Below are 15702 nucleotides of genomic sequence, written 5' to 3' on the forward strand. Positions count from 1 at the left end.
CTCTATAACCGTGTCCCTCTCTCTCTCTCTCTCTATAACCGTGTCCCTCCCTCTCTCTCTCTCTATAACCGTGTCCCTCCCTCTCTCTCTCTCTATAACCGTGTCCCTCTCTCTCTCTCTCTATAACCGTGTCCCTCTCTCTCTCTCTCTCTATAACCGTGTCCCTCCCTCTCTCTCTCTCTCTATAACCGTGTCCCTCTCTCTCTCTCTCTCTATAACCGTGTCCCTCCCTCTCTCTCTCTCTATAACCGTGTCCCTCTCTCTCTCTCTCTATAACCGTGTCCCTCCCTCTCTCTCTCTCTCTATAACCGTGTCCCTCTCTCTCTCTCTCTATAACCGTGTCCCTCTCTCTCTCTCTCTATAACCGTGTCCCTCCCTCTCTCTCTCTCTATAACCGTGTCCCTCTCTCTCTCTCTATAACCGTGTCCCTCTCTCTCTCTCTCTCTATAACCGTGTCCCTCTCTCTCTCTCTCTCTATAACCGTGTCCCTCCCTCTCTCTCTCTCTATAACCGTGTCCCTCCCTCTCTCTCTCTATAACCGTGTCCCTCCCTCTCTCTCTCTCTCTCTCTATAACCGTGTCCCTCCCTCTCTCTCTCTCTATAACCGTGTCCCTCTCTCTCTCTCTCTATAACCGTGTCCCTCTCTCTCTCTCTCTATAACCGTGTCCCTCCCTCTCTCTCTCTCTATAACCGTGTCCCTCTCTCTCTCTCTCTCTATAACCGTGTCCCTCCCTCTCTCTCTCTCTATAACCGTGTCCCTCCCTCTCTCTCTCTCTATAACCGTGTCCCTCCCTCTCTCTCTCTCTCTATAACCGTGTCCCTCTCTCTCTCTCTCTATAACCGTGTCCCTCTCTCTCTCTCTCTCTCTATAACCGTGTCCCTCCCTCTCTCTCTCTCTCTATAACCGTGTCCCTCTCTCTCTCTCTCTCTATAACCGTGTCCCTCCCTCTCTCTCTCTCTATAACCGTGTCCCTCTCTCTCTCTCTCTATAACCGTGTCCCTCCCTCTCTCTCTCTCTCTATAACCGTGTCCCTCTCTCTCTCTCTCTCTATAACCGTGTCCCTCTCTCTCTCTCTCTCTATAACCGTGTCCCTCCCTCTCTCTCTCTCTATAACCGTGTCCCTCTCTCTCTCTCTCTATAACCGTGTCCCTCTCTCTCTCTCTCTCTATAACCGTGTCCCTCCCTCTCTCTCTCTATAACCGTGTCCCTCCCTCTCTCTCTCTCTATAACCGTGTCCCTCTCTCTCTCTCTATAACCGTGTCCCTCCCTCTCTCTCTCTCTATAACCGTGTCCCTCTCTCTCTCTCTCTATAACCGTGTCCCTCTCTCTCTCTCTCTATAACCGTGCCCCTCTCTCTCTCTCTCTCTCTATAACCGTGTCCCTCCCTCTCTCTCTCTCTCTATAACCTTGTCCCTCCCTCTCTCTCTCTCTCTATAACCGTGTCCCTCTCCCTCTCTCTCTATAACCGTGTCCCTCCCTCTCTCTCTCTCTATAACCGTGTCCCTCCCTCTCTCTCTCTCTATAACCGTGTCCCTCCCTCTCTCTCTCTCTATAACCGTGTCCCTCTCTCTCTCTCTCTATAACCGTGTCCCTCTCTCTCTCTCTCTCTATAACCGTGTCCCTCTCTCTCTCTCTCTATAACCATGTCCCTCTCTCTCTCTCTCTATAACCGTGTCCCTCTCTCTCTCTCTCTATAACCATGTCCCTCCCTCTCTCTCTCTCTATAACTGTGTCCCTCCCTCTCTCTCTCTATAACCGTGTCCCTCCCTCTCTCTCTCTCTATAACCGTGTCCCTCCCTCTCTCTCTCTCTATAACCGTGTCCCTCTCTCTCTCTCTATAACCGTGTCCCTCTCTCTCTCTCTCTATAACCGTGTCCCTCTCTCTCTCTCTCTATAACCATGTCCCTCTCTCTCTCTCTCTATAACCGTGTCCCTCTCTCTCTCTCTCTCTATAACCGTGTCCCTCCCTCTCTCTCTCTCTCTATAACCGTGTCCCTCCCTCTCTCTCTCTCTATAACCGTGTCCCTCCCTCTCTCTCTCTCTATAACCGTGTCCCTCCCTCTCTCTCTCTCTATAACCGTGTCCCTCTCTCTCTCTCTCTCTATAACCGTGTCCCTCCCTCTCTCTCTCTCTATAACCGTGTCCCTCCCTCTCTCTCTCTATAACCGTGTCCCTCTCTCTCTCTCTCTATAACCGTGTCCCTCCCTCTCTCTCTCTATAACCGTGTCCCTCTCTCTCTCTCTCTCTCTATAACCGTGTCCCTCCCTCTCTCTCTCTCTCTATAACCGTGTCCCTCTCTCTCTCTCTATAACCGTGTCCCTCCCTCTCTCTCTCTCTCTATAACCGTGTCCCTCCCTCTCTCTCTCTCTATAACCGTGTCTCTCTCTCTCTCTCTCTATAACCGTGTCCCTCTCTCTCTCTCTCTCTATAACCGTGTCCCTCTCTCTCTCTCTCTCTATAACCGTGTCCCTCCCTCTCTCTCTCTCTATAACCGTGTCCCTCCCTCTCTCTCTCTCTATAACCGTGTCCCTCTCTCTCTCTCTCTATAACCGTGTCCCTCTCTCTCTCTCTCTCTATAACCGTGTCCCTCCCTCTCTCTCTCTCTCTATAACCGTGTCCCTCTCTCTCTCTCTCTCTATAACCGTGTCCCTCCCTCTCTCTCTCTCTATAACCGTGTCCCTCTCTCTCTCTCTCTATAACCGTGTCCCTCTCTCTCTCTCTCTCTATAACCGTGTCCCTCTCTCTCTCTCTCTCTATAACCGTGTCCCTCTCTCTCTCTCTCTATAACCGTGTCCCTCTGTCTCTCTCTCTCTATAACCGTGTCCCTCTCTCTCTCTCTCTATAACCGTGTCCCTCCCTCTCTCTCTCTCTATAACCGTGTCCCTCTCTCTCTCTCTCTATAACCGTGTCCCTCTCTCTCTCTCTCTCTATAACCGTGTCCCTCTCTCTCTCTCTCTATAATCGTGTCCCTCCCTCTCTCTTTCTCTATAACCGTGTCCCTCTCTCTCTCTCTCTCTCTATAACCGTGTCCCTCCCTCTCTCTCTCTCTATAACCGTGTCCCTCTCTCTCTCTCTCTCTCTATAACCGTGTCCCTCCCTCTCTCTCTCTCTCTATAACCGTGTCCCTCCCTCTCTCTCTCTCTATAACCGTGTCCCTCCCTCTCTCTCTCTCTCTATAACCGTGTCTCTCTCTCTCTCTCTCTCTCTATAACCGTGTCCCTCCCTCTCTCTCTCTCTATAACCGTGTCCCTCCCTCTCTCTCTCTATAACCGTGTCCCTCCCTCTCTCTCTCTCTATAACCGTGTCCCTCCCTCTCTCTCTCTCTATAACCGTGTCCCTCCCTCTCTCTCTCTCTATAACCGTGTCCCTCCCTCTCTCTCTCTCTATAACCGTGTCCCTCCCTCTCTCTCTCTCTCTATAACCGTGTCCCTCCCTCTCTCTCTCTCTATAACCGTGTCCCTCCCTCTCTCTCTCTCTCTCTATAACCGTGTCCCTCTCTCTCTCTCTCTATAACCGTGTCCCTCCCTCTCTCTCTCTCTATAACCGTGTCCCTCCCTCTCTCTCTCTCTATAACCGTGTCCCTCTCGCTCTCTCTCTCTATAACCGTGTCCCTCCCTCTCTCTCTCTATAACCGTGTCCCTCCCTCTCTCTCTCTCTATAACCGTGTCCCTCCCTCTCTCTCTCTATAACCGTGTCCCTCCCTCTCTCTCTCTCTATAACCGTGTCCCTCCCTCTCTCTCTCTATAACCGTGTCCCTCCCTCTCTCTCTCTCTATAACCGTGTCCCTCCCTCTCTCTCTCTATAACCGTGTCCCTCCCTCTCTCTCTCTCTATAACCGTGTCTCTCCCTCTCTCTCTCTCTATAACCGTGTCCCTCCCTCTCTCTCTCTCTATAACCGTGTCCCTCCCTCTCTCTCTCCATAACCGTGTCCCTCCCTCTCTCTCTCTCTATAACCGTGTCCCTCCCTCTCTCACTCTCTATTACCGTGTCCCTCCCTCTCTCTCTCTATAACCGTGTCCCTCCCTCTCTCTCTCTCTATAACCGTGTCCCTCCCTCTCTCTCTCTATAACCGTGTCCCTCTCTCTCTCTCTCTATAACCGTGTCCCTCCCTCTCTCTCTCTATAACCGTGTCCCTCCCTCTCTCTCTCTCTATAACCGTGTCCCTCCCTCTCTCTCTCAATATAACCGTGTCCCTCCCTCTCTCTCTCAATATAACCGTGTCCCTCCCTCTCTCTCTCTCTATAACCGTGTCCCTCCTCTCTCTCTCTCTCTCTATAACCGTGTCCCTCCCTCTCTCTCTCTATAACCGTGTCCCTCCCTCTCTCTCTCTCTATAACCGTGTCCCTCCCTCTCTCTCTCGACAACCGTGTCCCTCTCTCTCTCTCTCTATAACCGTGTCCATCTCTCTCTCTCTCTCTATAACCGTGTCCCTCTCTCTCTCTCTCTCTATAACCGTGTCCCTCTCTCTCTCTCTCTCTATAACCGTGTCCCTCCCTCTCTCTCTCTCTATAACCGTGTCCCTCTCGCTCTCTCTCTCTATAACCGTGTCCCTCCCTCTCTCTCTATAACCGTGTCCCTCCCTCTCTCTCTCTCTATAACCGTGTCCCTCCCTCTCTCTCTCTATAACCGTGTCCCTCCCTCTCTCTCTCTCTATAACCGTGTCCCTCCCTCTCTCTCTCTATAACCGTGTCCCTCCCTCTCTCTCTCTCTATAACCGTGTCCCTCCCTCTCTCACTCTCTATAACCGTGTCCCTCCCTCTCTCTCTCTCTCTATAACCGTGTCCCTCCCACTCTCTCTCTCTATAACCGTGTCCCTCCCTCTCTCTCTCTCTATAACCGTGTCTCTCCCTCTCTCTCTCTCTATAACCGTGTCCCTCCCTCTCTCTCTCTCTATAACCGTGTCCCTCCCTCTCTCTCTCCATAACCGTGTCCCTCCCTCTCTCTCTCTCTATAACCGTGTCCCTCCCTCTCTCACTCTCTATAACCGTGTCCCTCCCTCTCTCTCTCTATAACCGTGTCCCTCCCTCTCTCTCTCTATAACCGTCTCCCTCTCTCTCTCTCTATAACCGTGTCCCTCCCTCTCTCTCTCTCCATAGCCGTGTCCCTCCCTCTCTCTCTCTCTCTATAACCGTGTCCCTCTCTCTCTCTCTCTCTATAACCGTGTCCCTCTCTCTCTCTCTCTCTATAACCGTGTCCCTCCCTCTCTCTCTCTATAACCGTGTCCCTCCCTCTCTCTCTCTCTATAACCGTGTCCCTCTCTCTCTCTCTCTATAACCGTGTCCCTCCCTCTCTCTCTCTATAACCGTGTCCCTCCCTCTCTCTCTCTCTATAACCGTGTCCCTCCCTCTCTCTCTCTCTATAACCGTGGCCCTCCCTCTCTCTCTCTCTATAACCGTGTCCCTCCCTCTCTCTCTCTATAACCGTGTCCCTCCCTCTCTCTCTCTCTCTATAACCGTGTCCCTCTCTCTCTCTCTCTCGATAACTGTGTCCCTCCCTCTCTCTCTCTATAACCGTGTCCCTCTCTCTCTCTCTCTCTATAACCGTGTCCCTCTCTCTCTCTCTCTCTATAACCGTGTCCCTCTCTCTCTCTCTCTATAACCGTGTCCCTCTCTCTCTCTCTCTCTATAACCGTGTCCCTCTCTCTCTCTCTCTCTATAACCGTGTCCCTCTCTCTCTCTCTCTATAACCGTGTCCCTCCCTCTCTCTCTCTATAACCGTGTCCCTCCCTCTCTCTCTCTCTCTATAACCGTGTCCCTCCCTCTCTCTCTCTATAACCGTGTCCCTCTCTCTCTCTCTCTCTATAACCGTGTCCCTCCCTCTCTCTCTCTCTATAACTGTGTCCCTCCCTCTCTCTCTCTCCATAACCGTGTCCCTCCCTCTCTCTCTCTCCATAACCGTGTCCCTCTCTCTCTCTCTCTATAACCGTGTCCCTCCCTCTCTCTCTCTCTATAACCGTGTCCCTCCCTCTCTCTCTCTATAACCGTGTCCCTCCCTCTCTCTCTCTATAACCGTCTCCCTCTCTCTCTCTCTATAACCGTGTCCCTCCCTCTCTCTCTCTCCATAGCCGTGTCCCTCCCTCTCTCTCTCTCTCTATAACCGTGTCCCTCTCTCTCTCTCTCTCTATAACCGTGTCCCTCTCTCTCTCTCTCTCTATAACCGTGTCCCTCCCTCTCTCTCTCTATAACCGTGTCCCTCCCTCTCTCTCTCTCTATAACCGTGTCCCTCTCTCTCTCTCTCTATAACCGTGTCCCTCCCTCTCTCTCTCTATAACCGTGTCCCTCCCTCTCTCTCTCTCTATAACCGTGTCCCTCCCTCTCTCTCTCTCTATAACCGTGGCCCTCCCTCTCTCTCTCTCTATAACCGTGTCCCTCCCTCTCTCTCTCTATAACCGTGTCCCTCCCTCTCTCTCTCTCTCTATAACCGTGTCCCTCTCTCTCTCTCTCTCGATAACTGTGTCCCTCCCTCTCTCTCTCTATAACCGTGTCCCTCTCTCTCTCTCTCTCTATAACCGTGTCCCTCTCTCTCTCTCTCTCTATAACCGTGTCCCTCTCTCTCTCTCTCTATAACCGTGTCCCTCTCTCTCTCTCTCTCTATAACCGTGTCCCTCTCTCTCTCTCTCTCTATAACCGTGTCCCTCTCTCTCTCTCTCTATAACCGTGTCCCTCCCTCTCTCTCTCTATAACCGTGTCCCTCCCTCTCTCTCTCTCTCTATAACCGTGTCCCTCCCTCTCTCTCTCTATAACCGTGTCCCTCTCTCTCTCTCTCTCTATAACCGTGTCCCTCCCTCTCTCTCTCTCTATAACTGTGTCCCTCCCTCTCTCTCTCTCCATAACCGTGTCCCTCCCTCTCTCTCTCTCCATAACCGTGTCCCTCTCTCTCTCTCTCTATAACCGTGTCCCTCTCTCTCTCTCTCTCTATAACCGTGTCCCTCTCTCTCTCTCTCTATAACCGTCTCCCTCTCTCTCTCTCTCTCTATAACCGTGTCCCTCCCTCTCCCTCTCTCTCTCTCGATAACCGTGTCCCTCCCTCTCTCTCTCTCTATAACCGTGTCCCTCTCTCTCTCTATAACCGTGTCCCTCCCTCTCTCTCTCTCTATAACCGTGTCCCTCTCTCTCTCTCTCTCTATAACCGTGTCCCTCTCTCTCACTCTCTCTATAACCGTGTCCCTCTCTCTCTCTCTCTATAACCGTGTCCCTCCCTCTCTCTCTCTCTATAACCGTGTCCCTCCCTCTCTCTCTCTCTCTATAACCGTGTCCCTCTCTCTCTCTCTCTATAACCGTGTCCCTCTCTCTCACTCTCTCTATAACCGTGTCCCTCTCTCTCTCTATAACCGTGTCTCTCTCTCTCTCTCTATAACCGTGTCCCTCTCTCTCTCTCTCTCTATAACCGTGTCCCTCCCTCTCTCTCTCTCTATAACCGTGTCCCTCCCTCCCTCTCTCTCTATAACCGTGTCCCTCCCTCTCTCTCTCTCTATAACCGTGTCCCTCCCTCTCTCTCTCTATAACCGTGTCCCTCCCTCTCTCTCTCTCTCTCTATAACCGTGTCCCTCTCTCTCTCTCTCTCTCTATAACCGTGTCCCTCTCTCTCTCTCTCTCTCTATAACCGTGTCCCTCCCTCTCTCTCTCTATAACCGTGTCCCTCCCTCTCTCTCTCTCTCTCTATAACCGTGTCCCTCTCTCTCTCTCTCTATAACCGTGTCCCTGCCTCTCTCTCTCTCTATAACCGTGTCCCTCTCTCTCTCTCTCTATAACCGTGTCCCTCCCTCTCTCTCTCTCTCTCTATAACCGTGTCCCTCTCTCTCTCTCTCTATAACTGTGTCCCTCTCTCTCTCTCTATAACCGTGTCCCTCCCTCTCTCTCTCTCTATAACTGTGTCCCTCCCTCTCTCTCTCTATAACCGTGTCCCTCTCTCTCTCTCTCTCTCTCTATAACCGTGTCCCTCTCTCTCTCTCTCTCTATAACCGTGTCCTCTCTCTCTCTCTCTATAACTGTGTCCCTCTCTCTCTCTCTATAACCGTGTCCCTCCCTCTCTCTCTCTCTATAACCGTGTCCCTCCCTCTCTCTCTCTCTATAACTGTGTCCCTCTCTCTCTCTCTATAACCGTGTCCCTCCCTCTCTCTCTCTCTATAACCGTGTCCCTCTCTCTCTCTCTCTCTCTATAACCGTGTCCCTCCCTCTCTCTCTCTATAACCGTGTCCCTCCCTCTCTCTCTCTCTATAACCGTGTCCCTCTCTCTCTCTCTCTATAACCGTGTCCCTCCTCTCTCTCTCTCTAACCGTGTCCCTCCCTCTCTCTCTCTCTATAACCGTGTCCCTCCCTCTCTCTCTCTCTATAACTGTGTCCCTCTCTCTCTCTCTATAACCGTGTCCCTCTCTCTCTCTATAACCGTGTCCCTCCCTCTCTCTCTCTATAACCGTGTCCCTCTCTCTCTCTCTGGAACCGTGTCCCTCCCTCTCTCTCTCTCTATAACCGTGTCCCTCCCTCTCTCTCTCTCTATAACCGTGTCCCTCTCTCTCTCTATCTCTATAACCGTGTCCCTCCCTCTCTCTCTCTCTCTAACCGTGTCCCTCCCTCTCTCTCTCTCTCTAACCGTGTCCCTCCCTCTCTCTCTCTCTATAACCGTGTCCCTCTCTCTCTCTCTCTCTATAACCGTGTCCCTCCCTCTCTCTCTCTCTCTATAACCGTGTATCTCTCTCTCTCTCTCTCTATAACCGTGTCCCTCCCTCTCTCTCTCTCTATAACCGTGTCCCTCTCTCTCTCTCTATAACCGTGTCCCTCTCTCTCTCTCTCTCTATAACCGTGTCCCTCCCTCTCTCTCTCTCTATAACCGTGTCCCTCTCTCTCTCTCTCTCTATAACCGTGTCCCTCTCCCTCTCTCTCTCTATAACCGTGTCCCTCCCTCTCTCTCTCTATAACCGTGTCCCTCCCTCTCTCTCTCTCTATAACCGTGTCCCTCCCTCTCTCTCTCTCTATAACCGTGTCCCTCTCTCTCTCTCTCTATAACCGTGTCCCTCCCTCTCTCTCTCTATAACCGTGTCCCTCCCTCTCTCTCTCTATAACCGTGTCCCTCTCTCTCTCTCTCTCCATAACCGTGTCCCTCCCTCTCTCTCTCTATAACCGTGTCCCTCTCTCTCTCTCTCTCTATAACCGTGTCCCTCTCTCTCTCTCTCTATAACTGTGTCCCTCTCTCTCTCTCTATAACCGTGTCCCTCCCTCTCTCTCTCTCTATAACCGTGTCCCTCCCTCTCTCTCTCTCTATAACTGTGTCCCTCCCTCTCTCTCTCTCCATAACCGTGTCCCTCCCTCTCTCTCTCTCCATAACCGTGTCCCTCTCTCTCTCTCTCTATAACCGTGTCCCTCCCTCTCTCTCTCTCTATAACCGTGTCCCTCTCTCTCTCTCTATAACCGTCTCCCTCTCTCTCTCTCTCTCTATACCCGTGTCCCTCCCTCTCCCTCTCTCTCTCTCGATAACCGTGTCCCTCCCTCTCTCTCTCTCTATAACCGTGTCCCTCTCTCTCTCTATAACCGTGTCCCTCCCTCTCTCTCTCTCTATAACCGTGTCCCTCTCTCTCTCTCTCTCTATAACCGTGTCCCTCTCTCTCACTCTCTCTATAACCGTGTCCCTCTCTCTCTCTCTCTATAACCGTGTCCCTCCCTCTCTCTCTCTCTATAACCGTGTCCCTCCCTCTCTCTCTCTCTCTATAACCGTGTCCCTCTCTCTCTCTCTCTATAACCGTGTCCCTCTCTCTCACTCTCTCTATAACCGTGTCCCTCTCTCTCTCTATAACCGTGTCTCTCTCTCTCTCTCTATAACCGTGTCCCTCCCTCTCTCTCTCTCTATAACCGTGTCCCTCCCTCTCTCTCTCTATAACAGTGTCCCTCCCTCTCTCTCTCTCTATAACCATGTCCCTCCCTCTCTCTCTCTCTATAACCGTGTCCCTCTCTCTCTCTCTCTATAACCGTGTCCCTCCCTCTCTCTCTCTCTATAACCGTGTCCCTCTCTCTCTCTCTCTATAACCGTGTCCCTCTCTCTCTCTCTCTATAACCGTGTCCCTCTCTCTCTATCTCTATCACCGTGTCCCTCCCTCTCTCTCTCTCTATAACAGTGTCCCTCCCTCTCTCTCTCTCTATAACCGTGTCCCTCCCTCTCTCTCTCTCTATAACCGTGTCCCTCCCTCTCTCTCTCTCTATAACAGTGTCCCTCCCTCTCTCTCTCTCTATAACCGTGTCCCTCCCTCTCTCTCTCTCTATAACCGTGTCCCTCTCTCTCTCTCTCTCTATAACCGTGTCCCTCTCTCTCTCTCTCTCTATAACCGTGTCCCTCCCTCTCTCTCTCTCTATAACCGTGTCCCTCTCTCTCTCTCTCTATAACCGTGTCCCTCCCTCTCTCTCTCTCTATAACCGTGTCCCTCCCTCTCTCTCTCTCTATAACCGTGTCCCTCTCTCTCTCTCTCTCTATAACCGTGTCCCTCTCTCTCTCTCTATAACCGTGTCCCTCCCTCTCTCTCTCTCTATAACCGTGTCCCTCCCTCTCTCTCTCTCTATAACCGTGTCCCTCCCTCTCTCTCTCTCTATAACCGTGTCCCTCCCTCTCTCTCTCTCTATAACCGTGTCCCTCCCTCTCTCTCTCTCTCTATAACCGTGTCCCTCCCTCTCTCTCTCTCTATAACCGTGTCCCTCCCTCTCTCTCTCTCTATAACCGTGTCCCTCCCTCTCTCTCTCTATAACCGTGTCCCTCCCTCTCTCTCTCTCTATAACCGTGTCCCTCCCTCTCTCTCTCTATAACCGTGTCCCACTCTCTGTCTCTCTCTATAACCGTGTCCCTCCCTCTCTCTCTCTCTCTATAACCGTGTCCCTCTCTCTCTCTCTCTATAACCGTGTCCCTCCCTCTCTCTCTCTCTCTATAACCGTGTCCCTCCCTCTCTCTCTCTATAACCGTGTCCCTCCCTCTCTCTCTCTCTCTATAACCGTGTCCCTCCCTCTCTCTCTCTATAACCGTGTCCCTCCCTCTCTCTCTCTCTATAACCGTGTCCCTCCCTCACTCTCTCTATAACCGTGTCCCTCTCTCTCTCTCTCTATAACCGTGTCCCTCCCTCTCTCTCTCTCTATAACCGTGTCCCTCCCTCTCTCTCTCTCTCTATAACCGTGTCCCTCTCTCTCTCTCTCTATAACCGTGTCCCTCTCTCTCACTCTCTCTATAACCGTGTCCCTCTCTCTCTCTATAACCGTGTCTCTCTCTCTCTCTCTATAACCGTGTCCCTCCCTCTCTCTCTCTCTATAACCGTGTCCCTCCCTCTCTCTCTCTATAACAGTGTCCCTCCCTCTCTCTCTCTCTATAACCATGTCCCTCCCTCTCTCTCTCTCTATAACCGTGTCCCTCTCTCTCTCTCTCTATAACCGTGTCCCTCCCTCTCTCTCTCTCTATAACCGTGTCCCTCTCTCTCTCTCTCTATAACCGTGTCCCTCTCTCTCTCTCTCTATAACCGTGTCCCTCTCTCTCTATCTCTATCACCGTGTCCCTCCCTCTCTCTCTCTCTATAACAGTGTCCCTCCCTCTCTCTCTCTCTATAACCGTGTCCCTCCCTCTCTCTCTCTCTATAACCGTGTCCCTCCCTCTCTCTCTCTCTATAACAGTGTCCCTCCCTCTCTCTCTCTCTATAACCGTGTCCCTCCCTCTCTCTCTCTCTATAACCGTGTCCCTCTCTCTCTCTCTCTCTATAACCGTGTCCCTCTCTCTCTCTCTCTCTATAACCGTGTCCCTCCCTCTCTCTCTCTCTATAACCGTGTCCCTCTCTCTCTCTCTCTATAACCGTGTCCCTCCCTCTCTCTCTCTCTATAACCGTGTCCCTCCCTCTCTCTCTCTCTATAACCGTGTCCCTCTCTCTCTCTCTCTCTATAACCGTGTCCCTCTCTCTCTCTCTATAACCGTGTCCCTCCCTCTCTCTCTCTCTATAACCGTGTCCCTCCCTCTCTCTCTCTCTATAACCGTGTCCCTCCCTCTCTCTCTCTCTATAACCGTGTCCCTCCCTCTCTCTCTCTCTATAACCGTGTCCCTCCCTCTCTCTCTCTCTCTATAACCGTGTCCCTCCCTCTCTCTCTCTCTATAACCGTGTCCCTCCCTCTCTCTCTCTCTATAACCGTGTCCCTCCCTCTCTCTCTCTATAACCGTGTCCCTCCCTCTCTCTCTCTCTATAACCGTGTCCCTCCCTCTCTCTCTCTATAACCGTGTCCCACTCTCTGTCTCTCTCTATAACCGTGTCCCTCCCTCTCTCTCTCTCTCTATAACCGTGTCCCTCTCTCTCTCTCTCTATAACCGTGTCCCTCCCTCTCTCTCTCTCTCTATAACCGTGTCCCTCCCTCTCTCTCTCTATAACCGTGTCCCTCCCTCTCTCTCTCTCTATAACCGTGTCCCTCCCTCTCTCTCTCTATAACCGTGTCCCTCTCTCTCTCTCTCTCTATAACCGTGTCCCTCCCTCTCTCTCTTTCTCTATTACCGTGTCCCTCTCTCTCTCTCTCTATAACCGTGTCCCTCCCTCTCTCTCTCTCTATAACCGTGTCCCTCCCTCTCTCTCTCTATAACCGTGTCCCTCCCTCTCTCTCTCTCTCTATAACCGTGTCCCTCTCTCTCTCTCTCTATAACCGTGTCCCTCCCTCCTTTTGGCCTGGAGGAATAGAAAAGCAGTATGTTATTTAAATGGAGGGAGATTGCAGGACTCTGAGGTACAGAGGGATCTGGGTGTCCCAGTACATGAATCACTCAAAGTTCGAACGCAGGTACAGCAGGTGATCAGGAAGGCAAGAAGGTAAACGGGGAATATATTGAGAGGCGTAGAGGAAGTGAGAGGCCTCCGAGAGCATGTTTTTACGGGTCCCTGAAGGCCCCAGTACCGGTAAATAAGGAACGCTCTCCGTTATTAGCCGAGGTGCAGAATACAAAAGCAGGGATTGTAACGGTGGAACTGTACAAAACGCTGGTACGGCCACAGCTGGAGTATTGCACGCAGTTCCGGTCACCGCGTTACAGGAGGGACGTCATCGCTCCGGAGAGAGCGCGGAGAAGATTTGCAAGAATGCCGGCAGGGGCTTGAAAATCGCAGCTACGAGGAGCGGCGGGACAGGCTGGGGTTGTTTTCCCTGGGAGCGGAGGCGGCTGAGGGGGGACTTGATTGCGGCGTAGAAAATTACGAGGGGCCCAGATAGAGTAGACAGGGAGTAACTGTTTTCCCCTAGCGGAGAGTCCAAGGACCGGAGGGCACGGATTTAAGCCGATTGGCGGAAGGGTCGGAGGGGACACGAGGGAAGAACTTTTTTTTTACCCAGAGGGTGGTGGGTGTGTTTGACTCGCTGCCCGAATCGGAGGTCGAGGCAGGGACCCCCAACTCTTCGAGAGAGTACCTGGACCTGCACCGAAAGTGCTGCAAGCCGCAGGGCCACAGACCGTGTGCCGGAAGGCGGGATTGGAATGGGCACCTTGGTTGTTCCTCGAGCCGGCACGGACACGACGGGCCGAGCGGCCCCCTTCTGTGCTGTGTCTTTTCCATTGGTGCGATGGGAAGTTGTCATTTATTGCAAGGGGAATGGAACATAGAAGTCGAGATGTTTTTGCTACAGTTGGCGAGACCACATCTCCAATACTGCGGGCAGTTTTGGTCTCCTTGGTTGAGAAAGGACATCATCACTTTGCAGGCGGTTCAGAGAAGGTTCACTCGACTGATTCCTGGGACGAGGGGGTTTACCTTATGAGGAAAGGTTGGGCCTGTATGCACTGGAGTTCAGAAGAACGAGAGGTGATCTTATTGAAACATGTAAGATCCTGAGGGGACTCGAAGGGGTAGCTGTTGGGGAGATGTTCCCCCTTTGTGGGAGAGACCGGAACTAGGGGGCCAAAGGAGTTTAAAAAATAAGGGGACTCCCATTTAAGACGGAGATGAGGAGAAATTCTTTCTCTCCGAGGGTTGTGAGCCTGTGGGGCTCCCTTCTCCAGAGAGCGGTGGAGGCAGGGCCATTGGGTATTTTAAAGGCTGAGTTGGATAGATTCCTGATTAACAAGGGATATAGACAGGCTGGGTGAGTGGGCGGAGATTTGGCAGATGCAATATAATATTGGAAAATGTGAGATTGTGCACTTTGGCAGGAAAAATCAGAGAGCAAGTTATTTTCTTAATGGCGAGAGACTGGAAAGTACTGCAGTACAAAGGGATCTGGGGGTCCTAGTGCAAGAAAATCAAAAAGTTGGTATGCAGGTGCAGCAGGTGATCAAGAAGGCCAACGGAATGTTGGCTTTTATTGCTAGGGGGATAGAATATAAAAACAAGGAGGTATTGCTGCAGTTATATAAGGTATTGGTGAGACCGCACCTGGAATACTGCATACAGTTTTGGTCTCCATACTTAAGGAAAGACATACTTGCTCTCGAGGCAGTACAAAGAAGGTTCACTCGGTTAATCCCGGGGATGAGGGGGCGGACATATGAGGAGAGGTTGAGTAGATTGGGTCTCTACTCATTGGAGTTCAGAAGAATGAGAGGCGATCTTATTGAAACATATAAGATTGTGAAGGGGCTTGATCGGGTGGATGCGGTAAGGATGTTCCCAAAGATGGGTGAAACTAGAACTAGGGGGCATAATCTTAGAATAAGGGTCTGCTCCTTCAAAACTGAGATGAGGAGAAACTTCTTCACTCAGAGGGTGGTAGGTCTGTGGAATTTGCTGCCCCAGGAAGCTGTGGAAGCTACATCATTAGATAAATTTAAAACAGAAATAGACAGTTTCCTAGAAGTAAAGGGAATTAGGGGTTATGGGGAGCGGGCAGGAAATTGGACATGAAGCTGAGTTCGGATCGGTCAATGCCCTGTGGGTGGCGGAGAGGGCCCAGGGGCTATGTGGCCGGGTCCTGCTCCGACTTCTTGTGTTCTTTAGATTTGTGGTTGGGATCAGATCAGCCATGATCTTATTGAATGGCGGAGCAGGCTCGAGGGGCCGATTGGCCTACTCCTGCTCCAATTTCTTATGTTCTTATGTTCTTATGTTCTTAAAAGTTGTAGTCGGTCGATGGGAATTAGGGTCGAGATCTCAATCAGGTCAGCCATGATCTTATCAAACGGTAGAGCAGGCTCGAGGGGCCGAATGGCCTCCTCCTGCTCTTAATTCGAATTAGTAATGGTATGTTGGCCTTTATTGCAAGAGGATTTGAGTACAGGAGCGGAGATGTCTTACTGCAGTTATACAGGGCCTTGGTGAGACCACATCTGGAGTGCTGTGTGCAGTTTTTGGTCTCCTTATCTGAGGAAGGATGTCCTCGCCATGGAGGGAGTGCAACGAAGGTTTACCAGACTGATCCCTGGGATGGCAGGGCTGACGTATGAGGAGAGATTGGGTCGACCAGGCCCGTATTCACTCGAGTTTAGAGGAATGAGAGGTGATCTCGTCGAGACAGAGAAAATTCGAACAGGACTCGACGGACTAGATGCAGGGAGGATGTTCCCGATGGCTGGGGAGTCCAGAACCAGGGGTCACAGTCTCAGGATACGGGGTAGGACATTTAGAACCGAGATGAGGAGAAATTTCTTCACTCAGAGGGTGGTGAACCTGTGGAATTCTCTACCACAGAAGGCAGTGGAGACCAAGTCATTAGATGTGTTCAAGAAGGAGATCGATATATTTCTTAATGCTAAAGGGAATCAAGGGATACGGGGGAAAAAGC

The sequence above is a fragment of the Heptranchias perlo genome, unplaced genomic scaffold (genome assembly GCF_035084215.1).
Source record: "Heptranchias perlo isolate sHepPer1 unplaced genomic scaffold, sHepPer1.hap1 HAP1_SCAFFOLD_676, whole genome shotgun sequence".
NCBI classification, from domain to species: domain Eukaryota; kingdom Metazoa; phylum Chordata; class Chondrichthyes; order Hexanchiformes; family Hexanchidae; genus Heptranchias; species Heptranchias perlo.